The following is a 17,035-nucleotide window of genomic DNA, read 5'->3' on the forward strand; positions in this document are numbered from 1 at the left end:
CCTCCTCTCCTCCATCTACTAGAATGCCCGCCGCCTCTCCTAAATCTACTAGAATGCCCGCCGCCTCCTCTCCTACATCTACTAGAATACCCGCCGCCTCCTGTCCTACATCTACTAGAATGCCCGCCGCCTCTCCTACATCTACTAGAATGCCCGCCTCCTCTCCTACATCTACTAGAATGCCCGCCGCCTCCTCTCCTACATCTACTAGAATGCCCGCCGCCTCCTCTCCTACATCTACTAGAATGCCCGCCGCCTCCTCTCCTCCATCTACTAGAATACCCGCCGCCTCCTCTCCTCCATCTACTAGAATGCCCGCCTCCTCTCCTACATCTACTAGAATGCCCGCCGCCTCCTCTCCTCCATCTACTAGAATGCCCGCCGCCTCTCCTAAATCTACTAGAATGCCCGCCGCCTCCTCTCCTACATCTACTAGAATGCCCGCCGCCTCCTCTCCTCCATCTACTAGAATGCCCGCCGCCTCTCCTAAATCTACTAGAATGCCCGCCGCCTCCTCTCCTACATCTACTAGAATGCCCGCCGCCTCCTCTCCTACATCTACTAGAATGCCTGCCCACCTCTCAATCACACTCTCCTCAGTTACATGCACTAGCCTAGAGGATTGGCTTCATATATAGAGCAAGAAGAAATCAAACTGTGTACTACATGCTATATTTGCGCACCGTCCATCACATTCTACAGGTAAAAAAAATAAAAACATCTTCACCACTAAATTTTAATGTTAAATTTCAGAAGTAGCTACAAATTGACTCCTTATGTGCAGCCCAGCAATGACATCAGACGTCACAATATTTATATAAGGACTCGTTCCGTTAGTCGCCGGCACGTACAAGACATCTAGAAGCGATGACAATGAAGAGGGCGATCCCGGTATCTTCTACTGGAATCCTGAATGCGCTGAGTGAGATCTCCACCGAGGAGATCCGGTGGAGTGGGTGCGATGTGACCAGCGCCTTGTGTGGCTCGCAGGGATGTTGAGTGGCAACGAGCCCGTGACCAACATTGCTGCTAACGCTCTCAGCCCATTTCTGGCTGCAAGTACCCAAGCCCCTGGTCAGCCGTCGCTCAGCTGCCTGCCGCCCTTCCCAGGCACAGTGGCCTGTTGGTGCCCTCATGACACCCAGCACTGGGGTAACTACAATGGGATAAATAAGTATTTGATATTCTGCCGATTTTGCAAGTTTTCCCACCTATAAAGAATGGAGAGGTCTGTAATGTTTATCGTAGGTACACTTCACCTGTGAGAGACAGAATCTAAAAATAAGAAACAGAAAATCACATTTTATGATTTGTATATAATTAATTTGCATGAATTGCATTAATTTATTGCATGAAATCAGTATTTGATACAATAGAACTTAATATTTGGTCCAGAAACCTTTGTTTGCAGTTACATAGGTCAACTGTTTCCTGTAGTTCTTGACCAGGTTTTCACACACTGAAGCAGGGATATTGGCCCCCTCCTCCATACAGATCTCCAGATCATTCAGGTTTTGTGGCTGTTCCTGGGGAACATTGAGTTTCGGCTCCCTCCAAAGATTTTATTGGGTTACTGACCTCTCCATTCTTTGTAGGGGGGAAAACTTAAAAAATCTGCAGTGTAAGAAATTGCTTATTTTCCCCGCTGGATTCCTCCTTAGCCCCCCTCCAACAGCCACGCTCCTGCCAGGTGCTATAAGGGCAAGATGACTGACATGCTGAGACTTGTTGTTCCACAGGAGTCGGTTGATTTCTCAATGTGGTGCTATGTAGCAGCAGGCAGCTCAGCTCCTTGGGGCTGTGTACAGCAGAGGGTTTTCAGGGGGATATTTCTTCAGCCGAGGCCCGATCTCCCACCACGGTGCCCTTCTACACTTTCCCTGTTCGATCAATACCTATCCTGCCGCGGGGGGCACTCCAACCAATTAAAGGCAAAAAGTATCAGGAACTCAAGGACATGTCAGATCTTTCACCTGAAAAAAATAAAGCTAGAACGTCAGCGACCTACGACGATAAAGGTAGAAACTGCTAACGGCCCATAGAGGGTCCGATCTCAGCCCATTAACGAGCGCTCATCGCCTGCATCATCGACCGATCGCCGGCGTGCTTACAAAGGGCGAGAACAGAGACCGCTCCTTCCCCGATTATCATATAGTCTAAGGCTATGTGCACACGTTGCGGATTTGCCTGTGGAATTTTCTTTACAGATTCTGCATCTTTTGGCAGAAAACACAGGTCAAAGTCTGCGCGTTTTGTATGTGGATTTTGTGCATTTTTGTTGCGGATTTCATGCATTATTACCCCTGCAGATTTCTATTATGGAATGAGTGCAGAAACGCTGCAGATCCGCACAAAGAAGTGATGTGGTCCTTTTTTTTTGACCCCTTTAGTGCAGATCTGCAGCGTTTTTTTCTGCAGCAGAAACGCTGCAGAACTACACTGTGATTTACAGTACAATGTAAATCAATATAGTAAAAAAAGCTGTGCACATGGTGCAGAAAAATCTGCACAGAAACGCTGCAGATTTCAAAGTGCATGTCACTTCTTTTATGCAGTTCTGCAGCGTTTCTGCACCCCTCCATTATAGAAATCCGCAGTGGTAAAAACTGCACAAAATCCGCACAAAATCTACATCAATTCTGCACAAAAAAACACACTAAAACCGCATAAAAACCGCAGCAAAACCGTGGCTGCGGATTCTGTCAGGAGATGCGGATTTTGTGCATAAAATTCTGCTCCTCTTTTCCTACATGTGCACATAGCCTTACCCCCAAGGGTGGTTTGCACGTTAATGACCAGGCCAATTTTTATAATTCTGACCACTGTCCCTTTATGAGGTTATAACTCTGGAACGCTTCAACGGATCCCGGTGATTCTGACATTATTTTCTCATGACACATTGTACTTCATAATAGTGGTAACATTTCTTTGATAGTACCTGCGTTTATTTGTGAAAAAAACGGAAATTTGGCAAAAGTTTTGAAAATTTCGTAATTTTCCAACTTTGATTTTTTATGCAATTAAATCAGAGAGATATGTCACACAAAATACTTAATAAGTAACATTTCCCACATGTCTACTTTACATCAGCACAATTTTGGAACCAAAATTTTTTTTTGTTAGGGAGTTATAAGGGTGAAAAGTTGACAAGCAATTTCTCATTTCTACAACACCATTTTATTTTTAGGGACCACATCTCATTTGAAGTCATTTTGAGGAGTCTATATGATAGAAAATAACCAAGTGTGACACCATTCTAAAAACTGCACCCCTCAAGGTGCTCAAATGCAGATTCAAGAAGTTTATTAACCCTTCAGGTGTTTCACAGGAATTTTTGGAATGTTTAAAAAAAAAAATGAACATTTAACTTTTTTTCACAAAAAAAATTACTTCAGCTCCAATTTGTTTTATTTTACCAAGGGTAACAGGAGAAAATGGACGCCAAACGTTGTTGTACAATTTGCCCTGAGTACACCGATACCCCATATATGGGGGTAAATTACTGTTTGGGCGCATGGCAGAGCTCGGAAGGGAAGGAGCGCCATTTGACTTTTCAATGCAAAATTGACTGGAATTGAGATGGGACGCCATGTTGGTTTGGAGAGCCCATGATGTGCCTAAACATTGAAACCCCCCACAAGTGACACCATATTGGAAAGTAGACCCCCTAAGGAACTCATCTAGATGTGCTTTAAGAGCTTTGAACCCCCAAGTGTTTCACTACAGTTTATAACGTAGAGCCTTGAAAATAAAGAAAACATTTTTCCCACAAAAATTATTTTTAGTTTTGTATTTTCCCAAGGGTAACAGGACAAATTGGACAACAACTTTGGGGTCCAATTTCTCCTGAGTGCGCCGATACCCCATATGTGGGGGGGGGGGGGGGGGGAAACCACCGTTTGGGTGCATGGCAGAGCTCGGAAGGGAAGGAGCGCCATTTGGAATACAGACTTAGATGGAATGGTCTGCAGGCGTCACATTGCGATTGCAGAGCCCCTAATGTACCTAAACAGTAGAAACCTCCCACAAGTGACACCATATTGGAAACTAGACCCCCTAAGGAACTTATCTAGATGTGTTGTGAGGACTTTGAACCCCCAAGTGTTTCACTACAGTTTATAACGCAGAGCCGTGAAAATAAAAAATCCTTTTTTTTAACCACAAAATTATTTTTTAGTCCGCAGTTTTGTATTTTCCCAAGGGTAAGAGGAGAAATTGGACCCCAAAAGTTGTTGTCCAATGTGTCCCGAGTACGCTTATGCCCCATATGTTGGGATGAACCCCTGTTTGGGCGCACGGAAGTGAAGGAGCACTGTTTTACTTATTCAACGCAGAATTGGCTGGAATTGAGATTGGATGACATGTCGCGTTTGGAGAGCCCCTGATGTGCCTAAACAGTGGAAACCCCCCAATTATAACTGAAACCCTAATCAAAACACACCCCTAACCCTAATCCCAACCCTATTCCCAACTGCAAATGTAATCCAAACCCTAACCCGAACTTTAGCCCCAACTCTAACTGTAGCCCTAACCCTAAATGTAGCCCTAACCCTAGCCCTAACCCTAGCCCTAACCCTAGCCCCAACCCGAACGGGAAAATGGAAATAAAAACATTTATTTAATTTTTTCCTAACTAAGGGGGTGATGAAGGGGGGTTTGATTTACTTTTATAGCGGGTTTTTTAGCGGATTTTTATGATTGGCAGCCGTCACACACTGAAAGACGCTTTTTATTGCAAAAAATATTTTTTGCGTTACCACATTTTGAGAGCTATAATTTTTCCATATTTTGGTCCACAGAGTCATGTGAGGTCTTGTTTTTTGCGGGACGAGTTGACGTTTTTATTGGTAACATTTTCGGGCACTTGACATTTTTTGATCGCTTTTTATTACGATTTTTGTGAGGCAGAATGACCAAAAACCAGCTATTCATGAACTTCTTTTGGGGGAGGCGTTTATAGCGTTCTGCGTTTGGTAAAATGGATAAAGCAGTTTTATTCTTCGGGTCATTTTTTTATGTTTTGGCGCTATTATACGATAAAAACTATTTTATAGAAAAAATTATTTTTGCATTGCTATATTCTGACGACTAACTTTTTAATTTTTTCGCTGATGACGCTGTATGGCGGCTCGTTTTTTGCGGGACAAGATGACGTTTTCAGCGGTACCATGGTTATTTATATCCGTCTTTTTGATCGCGTGTTATTCCACTTTTTGTTCGGCGGCATGATAATAAAGCGTTGTTTTTTGCTTTTTTGTGGGGGGACAGTTTTATAGGTCGGGTCGTTACGGATGCAGCGATACTAAATATGTGTACTTTTATAGTTTTTTATTTATTTAGATAAAGGAATGTATTTATTGGAATAATATATATTTTTTATTATTTATTTAGGAATTTATTTTTTTTACACATGTAAATTTTTTTTTCTTTTTTACTTTGCCCCGGGGTGGGGGGGGGCATCACAATAAAGTGACAGATCGCTGATCTGACACTTTGCTGTGCACTGTGTCAGATCAGCGATCACACAGGCACAGCAGGCGCTGTTAAGCCACCTCCCTGCAGGCCCGGAAGCAGCCCCACGGCCATTTTGGATCCAGGCCTGCAGGGAGGAGGAGGTAAGAGACCCTCGGAGCAATGCGATCACATCGCGTTGCTCCAAGGGTCTCATGGAAGGCCGCAGGGAGCCCCCTGCCTGCGCAATGCTTCCCTATACCGCTGGCACACCGCGATCATGTTTGATCGCGGTGTGTCGGGGGTTAATGTGCCGGGGGCGGTCCGTGACCGCTCCTGGCACATAGTACCGGATGTCAGCTGCGTTAGTCAGCTGACACCCGGCCGCGCTCCCCCCGTGAGCGCGGCTGATCGCTCTGGACGTACTATTCCATCCTTTGGAAGTAGGGCCCACCCCAAATGGACGGAATAGTACGTCCAATGGTAGAATGGGGATAATCCGCTGCGTTTTCCATGCGGAATTTTCCGCACAGCATTTCTTTTGTTGCCAATGATTCAGATTGTACTGTAAATCACTTGCAGATCTGCAGTGTTTCTGCACAGAAAAAAAACGCTGCGGATCAGCAGGAAATCTGCAACGTGTGCACACAGCCTTAATATGCCTCAAGTATGTTTCAGGAGCATTTCTGGAGAATAGAGTGCTGATCACGTGACCGGTAACAGGGGGATAGTTACGATATTAGAGAAGGAGGGTCCTCCGCAGCAGAGTATTTCAGGAGAATAGAGTGCTGATGACGCGACCAGTAACAGGGGGATAGTTACGATATTAGAGAAGGAGGGTCCTCCGCAGCACAGAGTATTTCAGGAGAATAGAGTGCTAGTTACGTTATAGGAGAAGGAGGGTCCTCAGCAGCACAGAGTATTTCAGGCAGAGTGTGTGGGAGATCAGAGACTGAATGACAGAGTGGATGCAGCAGCGCAGAGTGTTTCAGGCAGAGCTGCCACGCTGTGTGTGGACATCTCATGCAGAGTGTAAGTGACTCATTCCTCTAGAACACATCATCACTTTGTGTAGAAAGCAGCCATCTGGACAGAGCGTCTCCTCCAGGAATCCGGCCTCCCTCCCAGCAGACTGAAAACTCTAACAAGTGCTTCTAGGTCGATGCTGCTGTGGAACTACAGATCCCAGCATGAACTGCCAACACCTTCATTGATGAGGATGCTTAAGATGGCTGCAGACGCATCACCATTGTATAAGATCTCCTACATTTCTTGATCGGCGGCGAATCATGCCAATCTGCCCGAGGGCCCCATAAATCGGGAGGTGGGTCGCAGAGAAGCCTATGATGAAAAACATAAGGGGGCGACACCAGACATCTACAGGAAGACCTGAGGCAGGATCACCGGCAATGAGAAGCTCTGCTCCGACCCACACGTCCCATCCTCGGGCTGCAGACAACTCCTCTCCAGGTGGAGCGCTCCTTTAGTAGTAAGTATACCGGCCTTATGTGTGGGCTGGCACCGGCCTGGACCTGAGGGTACTACACAAGACAAGAATACGGAAAAAAGAATGGAAAAGCAGAGAGCGTCTTGTCCTGCCACCCTCTCACTGGGGTGACGCGGGGGTCCAACATGGCTGCAGGTCCCTGCAGGGACGAGGGAGAAGTCCTCATGGCATCACGGACAGATGGAAAAGGAAAGTCAACGGCGTCAATCAATCTATGGGTAGTATGGCGGTAATATGTAATCATGGGACTATTATACACCATACTACCAGTATTACCAATATACCGCACTACTGGTGATTTACCGGTAATACTGGTCCTGTTCATTATCAGTATAACGGTATTATTGAAGCACTAGTTGGCTGTAATATGTGACCCTAGCATATCTTATATAAACCTTTAGTGGTAATGTATTGGTAATACTCTCCTGGTATACTAGGATTTGTTCATTACCAGTATAATGGTATTAATCAAGCACTAGGTGGCGGTAAGATGTGGTCATAGGTTGGCGATATTAAACGTCCCTGGATAAGGGGTTATTTTATATAACGGTACATTAAAAACCATTGATTAGTAATTTAATGTCATTCTTTGGAATAGCCTAGTGTGATGGTGTGATATGTTATTTGAGTATAATTTTGTGTATATTTATATTTTACTGATTTTCATAGTGTTCTTTTGTTGCCCTGTATCATTCCGTGTATTCCCCATATTGTCTAGAGTCTCAATTACCTTCCAAAAGGCTGATAATTGGATTAGCTCACTGACTGTCTGCAGCCTGACTGTATCTATGCCTCTTGATGACCCCCTGTAGTGCCTTAGTCCCTGTGCCTTAGTCCCCGAGGCACCTTTGTCAGGTCTGGAAGGCCTGAAAAACACCCCAACCTGTCTGACTACCCCTGGACATAAGGAGGGGGCTGGGGAGGACAGGAGCTGGTAAGGCTACGTTCAGACTAGCGTTGTGCTAGTGTGCGTCAGGCGACGCAGCGGCGACGCACGCGTCATGCGCCCCTATGTTTAACATGGGGGACGCATGCGTTTTTGTTTGTTGCGTTTTGCGACGCATGCGTCTTTTTTGCCGCAAGCGTCGGACCAAGAAAACGCAACAAGTTGCATTTATCTTGCGTCCGATTTTCGGCAAAAAAAGACGCACGCGTCGCAAAACGCAGCGTTTTTGCGTGCGTTTTGCCGCGTTTTTGCGTGCGTTGTGCGTTGCGTCGCCGACGCAGCGGCGCACAACGCTAGTCTGAACGTAGCCTAAGTCAGTTCCTGTGTGGTGAGGATGGTGTGAACACAGCACCTCAGAGCGAAAGGGAAGCATAGGGACCATTTTTATCCTCTGTCTGCTGGATTATTGGACTCATCTCCTTGGACATTTTATCCTGTTGCTGAACTGCATTCATGTCCTGGACTATTGTATCCTCAGTGTGGTGGATTGTTTATGGACCTTCTAGTTTTGCCTATAATAAAGGTCTTGGGATTGTTCACACTTCCCTTGCTCTGTTGATTGTGTGGTATCGGAGAAGGACCCCCTAACACTTAAGAGCCTCGTAGGTTATTCTAATTCTTATAGACTCCATCCCAAGCATCCAACATCAAATTCATCAGGAGCACGGATAGCGGCCCATTTAATTATTTTTATCTAGAAAACCCCTTTAAGAAAAACTGAATTGTGTAGTGAGACACGGAGTTCTCTTCATCTACAGCAAAGCGCTGGGCGCAGGACGAGACGCGTTTTCCCTGCAGTATAACGACATCCATAATTCATGACTGCTCACCGTGTGGTAAATACCCGGCCGGTAATATGTTCCCCGCTGATATCACAATGTAACGTGTGCATTAGAAATGGATTCAGTGTAAATTATTAATGGTGGATAGCAGCACACAGCCCGCGGGGGTCCGGAAAATCCTGACCCCACCGAGGACTTACACCCAGGAAGAAGGCGAAGAATTAAAGGCACAGACACCTTATATTACACCAAACTGATAATCACAAAAGTGTTACAATGTAACCAGTATAACCAGTCATCCCAAACACCACAGAAAACAGAGAGATGTCACCGCAAGCAAACAGTATTATAGCAGTTATATTCATCCACATAGGGGGAAGTAATATAGTACTTATATTCTTGTACATAAGAACAGTATTATAGTATATTCTTGTACATAGGGGCAGTATTATAGCATATTCTTGTACATAGGAGCAGTATTATAGTAGTTATATTCTTGTACATAGGAGCAGTATTATAGTAGTTATATTCTTGTACATAGGAGCAGTATTATAGTAGTTATATTCCTATACATAGGGGGCAGTATTATAGTAGTTATATTCTTGTACATAGGAGCAGTATTATAGTAGTTATATTCTTGTACATAGGGGCAGTATTATAGTAGTTATATTCTTGTACATAGGAGCAGTATTATAGTAGTTATATTCTTGTACATAGGAGCAGTATTATAGTAGTTATATTCTTGTACATAGGGGCAGTATTATAGTAGTTATATTCTTGTACATAGGAGCAGTATTATAGTAGTTATATTGTTGTACATAGGAGCAGTATTATAGTAGTTATATTCTTGTACATAGGGGCAGTATTATAGTAGTTATATTCTTGTACATAGGGGGCAGTATTATAGTAGTTATATTCTTGTACATAGGAGCAGTATTATAGTAGTTATATTCTTGTACTTAGGGGCAGTATTATAGTAGTTATATTCTTGTACATAGCGGCAGTATTATAGTAGTTATATTCTTGTACATAGCGGCAGTATTATAGTAGTTATATTCTTGTACATAGGAGCAGTATTATAGTAGTTATATTCTTGTACATAGGGGCAGTATTATAGTAGTTATATTGTTGTACATAGGAGCAGTATTATAGTAGTTATATTCTTGTACATAGGGGCAGTATTATAGTAGTTATATTCTTGTACATAGCGGCAGTATTATAGTAGTTATATTCTTGTACATAGGAGCAGTATTATAGTAGTTATATTCTTGTACATAGGAGCAGTATTATAGTAGTTATATTGTTGTACATAGGAGCAGTATTATAGTAGTTATATTGTTGTACATAGGGGCAGGTATTATAGTAGTTATATTCTTGTACATAGGGGCAGTATTATAGTAGTTATATTCTTGTACATAGGAGCAGTATTATAGTAGTTATATTCTTGTACATACGAGCAGTATTATAGTAGTTATATTCTTGTACATAGGGGCAGTATTATAGTAGTTATATTCTTGTACATAGGAGCAGTATTATAGTAGTTATATTGTTGTACATAGGAGCAGTATTATAGTAGTTATATTCTTGTACATACGAGCAGTATTATAGTAGTTATATTCTTGTATATAGGAGCAGTATTATAGTAGTTGTATTCTTGTACATAGGGGCAGTATTATAGTAGTTATATTCTTGTACATAGGGGCAGTATTATAGTAGTTATATTCTTGTACATAGGGGCAGTATTATAGTAGTTATATTCTTGTACATAGGAGCTGTATTATAGTAGTTATATTCTTGTACATAGGGGCAGTATTATAGCAGTTATATTCTTGTACATAGGAGCAGTATTATAGCAGTTATATTCTTGTACATAGGAGCAGTATTATAGTAGTTATATTCTTGTACATAGGAGCAGTATTATAGTAGTTATATTCTTGTACATAGGGGCAGGTATTATAGTAGTTATATTCTTGTACATAGGGGCAGTATTATAGTAGTTATATTCTTGTACATAGGAGCAGTATTATAGTAGTTATATTCTTGTACATAGGGGCAGGTATTATAGTAGTTATATTCTTGTACATAGGGGCAGGTATTATAGTAGTTATATTCTTGTACATAGGGGCAGTATTATAGTAGTTATATTCTTGTACATAGGGGCAGTATTATAGTAGTTATATTCTTGTACATAGGGGCAGGTATTATAGTAGTTATATTCTTGTACATAGGGGCAGTATTATAGTAGTTATATTCTTGTACATAGGGGCAGTATTATAGTAGTTATATTCTTGTACATAGGAGCAGTATTATAGTAGTTATATTCTTGTACATAGGAGCAGTATTATAGTAGTTATATTCTTGTACATAGGAGCAGTATTATAGTAGTTATATTCTTGTACATAGGGGCAGTATTATAGTAGTTATATTCTTGTACATAGGGGCAGTTTTATAGTAGTTATATTCTTGTATATAGGAGGCAGTATTATAGTAGTTATATTCTTGTACATAGGGGCAGTATTATAGTAGTTATATTCTTGTACATAGGGGCAGTATTATAGTAGTTATATTCTTGTACATAGGGGGCAGTATTATAGTAGTTATATTCTTGTACATAGGGGGCAGTATTATAGTAGTTATATTCTTGTACATAGGAGCAGTATTATAGAAGTTATATTCTTGTATATAGGAGGCAGTATTATAGTAGTTATATTCTTATACATAGGGGCAGTATTATAGTAGTTATATTCTTGTACATAGGGGCAGTATTATAGTAGTTATATTCTTGTACATAGGGGCAGTATTATAGTAGTTATATTCTTGTACATAGGGGCAGTATTATAGTAGTTATGTTCTTGTACATAGGGGCAGTATTATAGTAGTTATATTCTTGTACATAGGGGCAGTATTATAGTAGTTATATTCTTGTACATAGGAGCAGTATTATAGTAGTTATATTCTTGTACATAGGGGCAGTATTATAGTAGTTATATTCTTGTACATAGGAGCAGTATTATAGTAGTTATATTCTTGTACATAGGGGCAGTATTATAGTAGTTGTATTCTTGTACATAGGGGCAGTATTATAGTAGTTATATTCTTGTACATAGGAGCAGTATTATAGTAGTTATATTCTTGTACATAGGGGGCAGTATTATAGTAGTTATATTCTTGTACATAGGGGGCAGTATTATAGTAGTTGTATTCTTGTACATAGGGGCAGTATTATAGTAGTTATATTCTTGTACATAGGGGCAGTATTATAGTAGTTATATTCTTATACATAGGAGCAGTATTATAGTAGTTATATTCTTGTACATAGGAGCAGTATTATAGTAGTTATATTCTTGTACATAGAGGGCAGTATTATAGTAGTTATATTCTTGTACATAGGGGCAGGTATTATAGTAGCTATATTCTTGTACATAGGAGCAGTATTATAGTAGTTATATTCTTGTACATAGGAGCAGTATTATAGCAGTTATATTCTTGTACATAGGGGCAGTATTATAGTAGTTATATTCTTGTACATAGGGGCAGTATTATAGTAGTTATATTCTTGTACATAGGGGGCAGTATTATAGTAGTTATATTCTTGTACATAGGGGGCAGTATTATAGTAGTTATATTCTTGTACATAGGAGCAGTATTATAGAAGTTATATTCTTGTATATAGGAGGCAGTATTATAGTAGTTATATTCTTATACATAGGGGCAGTATTATAGTAGTTATATTCTTGTACATAGGGGCAGTATTATAGTAGTTATATTCTTGTACATAGGGGGCAGTATTATAGTAGTTATATTCTTGTACATAGGGGGCAGTATTATAGTAGTTATATTCTTGTACATAGGAGCAGTATTATAGAAGTTATATTCTTGTATATAGGAGGCAGTATTATAGTAGTTATATTCTTATACATAGGGGCAGTATTATAGTAGTTATATTCTTGTACATAGGGGCAGTATTATAGTAGTTATATTCTTGTACATAGGGGCAGTATTATAGTAGTTATATTCTTGTACATAGGGGGCAGTATTATAGTAGTTATATTCTTGTACATAGGGGGCAGTATTATAGTAGTTATATTCTTGTACATAGGAGCAGTATTATAGAAGTTATATTCTTGTATATAGGAGGCAGTATTATAGTAGTTATATTCTTATACATAGGGGCAGTATTATAGTAGTTATATTCTTGTACATAGGGGCAGTATTATAGTAGTTATATTCTTGTACATAGGGGCAGTATTATAGTAGTTATATTCTTGTACATAGGGGCAGTATTATAGTAGTTATGTTCTTGTACATAGGGGCAGTATTATAGTAGTTATATTCTTGTACATAGGGGCAGTATTATAGTAGTTATATTCTTGTACATAGGAGCAGTATTATAGTAGTTATATTCTTGTACATAGGGGCAGTATTATAGTAGTTATATTCTTGTACATAGGGGGCAGTATTATAGTAGTTATATTCTTGTACATAGGAGCAGTATTATAGTAGTTATATTCTTGTACATAGGGGGCAGTATTATAGTAGTTATATTCTTGTACATAGGGGGCAGTATTATAGTAGTTGTATTCTTGTACATAGGGGCAGTATTATAGTAGTTATATTCTTGTACATAGGGGCAGTATTATAGTAGTTATATTCTTATACATAGGAGCAGTATTATAGTAGTTATATTCTTGTACATAGGAGCAGTATTATAGTAGTTATATTCTTGTACATAGAGGGCAGTATTATAGTAGTTATATTCTTGTACATAGGGGCAGGTATTATAGTAGCTATATTCTTGTACATAGGAGCAGTATTATAGTAGTTATATTCTTGTACATAGGGGCAGTATTATAGTAGTTATATTCTTGTACATAGGGGCAAGTATTATAGTAGTTATATTCTTGTACATAGGGGGCAGTATTAAAGTAGTTGTATTCTTGTACATAGGGGCAGTATTATAGTAGTTGTATTCTTGTACATAGGGGCAGTATTATAGCAGTTATATTCTTGTACATAGGGGCAGTATTATAGTAGTTGTATTCTTGTACATAGGGGCAGTATTATAGCAGTTATATTCTTGTACATGGGGGCAGTAATATCTACTATATAATTGTCTAAGGGTCACTTCCGTCTGTCTGTCTTTCTGTCACGGTTATTCATTAGTTGATTGGTCTCGCCAGCTGCCTGTCATGGCTGCCGCGATCAATCAGCGACGGGCACAGTCCGGAAGAAAATGGCGGCTCCTTACTCCTCGCATTCAGTGCCTGTCGCCCGCATACTCCCCTCCGGTCACCGCTAACACAGGGTGAATGCCGGTGGTAACGGGCCGCGTTATGCAGCGGGTAACGCACTCCGTTACCGCCTCTATTAACCCTGTGTGTCCCAAACTTTTTACTATTGACGCTGCCTATGCAGCATCAATAGTAAAAAATGTAATGTTAAAAATAATAATAATAAAAAACCTGATATACTCACCCTCACCCACCCGTAGTCGCTCGCGCCGGCCGCCACCTTCCGTTGCAGGTTCCGGTGGCAAAGATGGTATGGGAGAAGGACGTGCCATGACGTCACAGTCATGTGACCGCGACGTCATCACAGGTCCTGCGCTCATACCAACCCTGGGACCGGAAGCTGGGGTGGACTACAAGAGGCCCTCGGAAAGGTGAGTATATGTTTATTTTTTAACCTGTGACATGGGGCAATATACTACGTCACGGGGCAATATACTACGTGGCTGGGCAATATACTACGTCACTGGGCAATATACTACGTCACAGGGCAATATACTACGTGGGCTGTGCAATATACTACGTGGCTGCGCAATATACTACGTAACTGGGCAATATACTACATGGCTTGGCAATATACTACATGGCTGGGCAATATACTACGTAACTGGGCAATATACTACGTCACGGGGCAATATACTACGTCACGGGGCAATATACTACGTCGCTGGGCAATATACTACGTCGCTGGGCAATATACTACGTGGCTGGGCAATATACTACGTGGCTGGGCAATATACTACATGGCTCTGTGCTGTATACTACGTCACTGGGCAATATACTACGTCACAGGGCAATATACTACGTGGCTGCGCAATATACTACGTAACTGGGCAATATACTACGTGGCTGGGCAATATACTACGTCGCTGGGCAATATACTACTTCGCTGTGCAATATACTACGTGGCTCTGATGTATACTACGTCACAGGGCAATATACTACATGGCTGCGCAATATACTACGTGGCTGGGCAATATACGTGGTTGGGCAATATACTACGTGGCTCTGTGATATATACTACGTGGCTCTGTGCTATATACTACGTGGCTCTGTGCTATATACTACGTGGCTGGGCAACATACTACGTGGCTGGGCAACATACTACGTGGCTGGGCAACATACTACGTGGCTGGGCAACATACTACGTGGCTGGGCAACATACTACGTGGCTGGGCAACATACTACGTGGCTGGGCAACATACTACGTGGCTGGGCAACATACTACGTGGCTGGGCAACATACTACGTGGCTGGGCAACATACTACGTGGCTGGGCAACATACTACGTGGCTGGGCAACATACTACGTGGCTGGGCAACATACTACGTGGCTGGGCAACATACTACGTGGCTGGGCAACATACTACGTGGCTGGGCAACATGCTACGTGGCTGGGCAACATGCTACGTGGCTGGGCAACATGCTACGTGGCTGGGCAACATGCTACGTGGCTGGGCAACATGCTACGTGGCTGGGCAACATGCTACGTGGCTGGGCAACATGCTACGTGGCTGGGCAACATGCTACGTGGCTGGGCAACATGCTACGTGGCTGGGCAACATGCTACGTGGCTGGGCAACATGCTACGTGGCTGGGCAATATGCTACGTGGCTGGGCAATATACTACGTGGCTGGGCAATACACTACGTGGCTGGGCAATATACTACGTGGCTGGGCAATATACTACGTGGCTGGGCAATATACTACGTGGGCATGCATATTCTAGAATCGGGCCACCATCTAGTAGTAGTTATATTCTAGTACCATGTACCGTAATAATGGACGTGGTCTTTCAGTTCCGGACAGTACAGGGGTGTGACGGTTGCATTGATGATGTCGGAGGTGTAAGATGTGTGTTCCCTACTGTTAGACTCCGGTCGTGCTGCAGTGGACGTCTGCGGGGGACATGTAAGCTCCGTTGACCTGGTTATTTGGAGATTGTTACAAACACATTTCCCTTTGATGGTTTCAATTATCTTTTACAATTGCCAAGTTGTTTTTATAATGTCACCTTGTAGGAAAACTCTGGAGATTGGGGGGGACTCTGGGAAGGATGGGGTTCAGGAATACATGAATACACAGGCTCCCTCAGGGCTGTGACTTCCCCTTTAATATTTATATTACAGATTCATAAAAACGACATCTCAGCTCTATGCACTGACTGCACCGATGCAATCACAGCTGCAGTGTAAGGCTGTGTGCACACATTCAGGAATCTCTGCAGAATTATCCTGAACAAAACCGGACTTTTTCTGCAAGAAATCAGTTTGGGTTTCTACCGGAGCTCTCCCAAAGCAATAATATAGCGGCAAAAATGCGAAAAATCCGCAAAATTAATGAACATGATGCGTTTACCGTGATGTGTTTTTTTGGCGGAAAAAAAACGTATCATGTGCACAAAAAAATTGCAGAATGCATTAAAAAGCTTTGTTTAGTGGAAAAAAATGTGAAAAATCCTGAGCGTGTGCACATAGCCTAAAGCGTGGGGGTATGTTGGTAAAACAATACGAGTCCCATACGGACGTTCCCTTAACATAACACACGTGTGCTTGGTGATCAGAAAGGAAGAATTCTGTCCAGATGTTATACTATACACAGCTGAGTATTTGTTACTGTGTTTCCTATCCAGAGAATAATGAGCAGAAAATCTCTCCTGTATGGAGTTTGTTACAATGTATCAGTGCAGGTAAAATGTATCAGGATATTTAGAGGATGGAATATTGTTTATACCATGTAGCGAACCCTCAGCTGTGATATGGGCACACAGAGCCTTACAGCGATGCTGCAGCCCGGGCAGCTATACCCGGGCATGGAGCGGGCAGTCAGTGCCTCCTGCTCTGTGCTCACGTGGCACAGAGAACCTCTGCAGGTGGGCGGCACAGAGGGTCTGTAGCTCCGAGCGCGGAGCATGCTGCCCCTGCTGTAAGGTGACTCAGGAGGCTTTACTGGATTATGAGTGAACTGGGTCAAGTCATCCCGGGTAATAAGTGACACGTAGGTGATGAGGAAAGGGTCGGAGAAGGGAAACGTCAGGTCAACGATGCGGCCAAGAAATGCCTG

General features: G+C 42.1%; 1 protein-coding gene across 1 annotated transcript in view; it reads right to left on the bottom strand.

Annotated features, from left to right (window-relative positions):
* Nucleotides 1–17,035, bottom strand: part of JPH3 (junctophilin 3) — an 83,104-nt gene that overhangs the window by 29,443 nt on the left and 36,626 nt on the right. The gene's annotated exons all lie outside the window — the stretch shown is intronic.

Source organism: Ranitomeya imitator, chromosome 9 (assembly GCF_032444005.1).
Source record: "Ranitomeya imitator isolate aRanImi1 chromosome 9, aRanImi1.pri, whole genome shotgun sequence".
Taxonomy (NCBI): domain Eukaryota; kingdom Metazoa; phylum Chordata; class Amphibia; order Anura; family Dendrobatidae; genus Ranitomeya; species Ranitomeya imitator.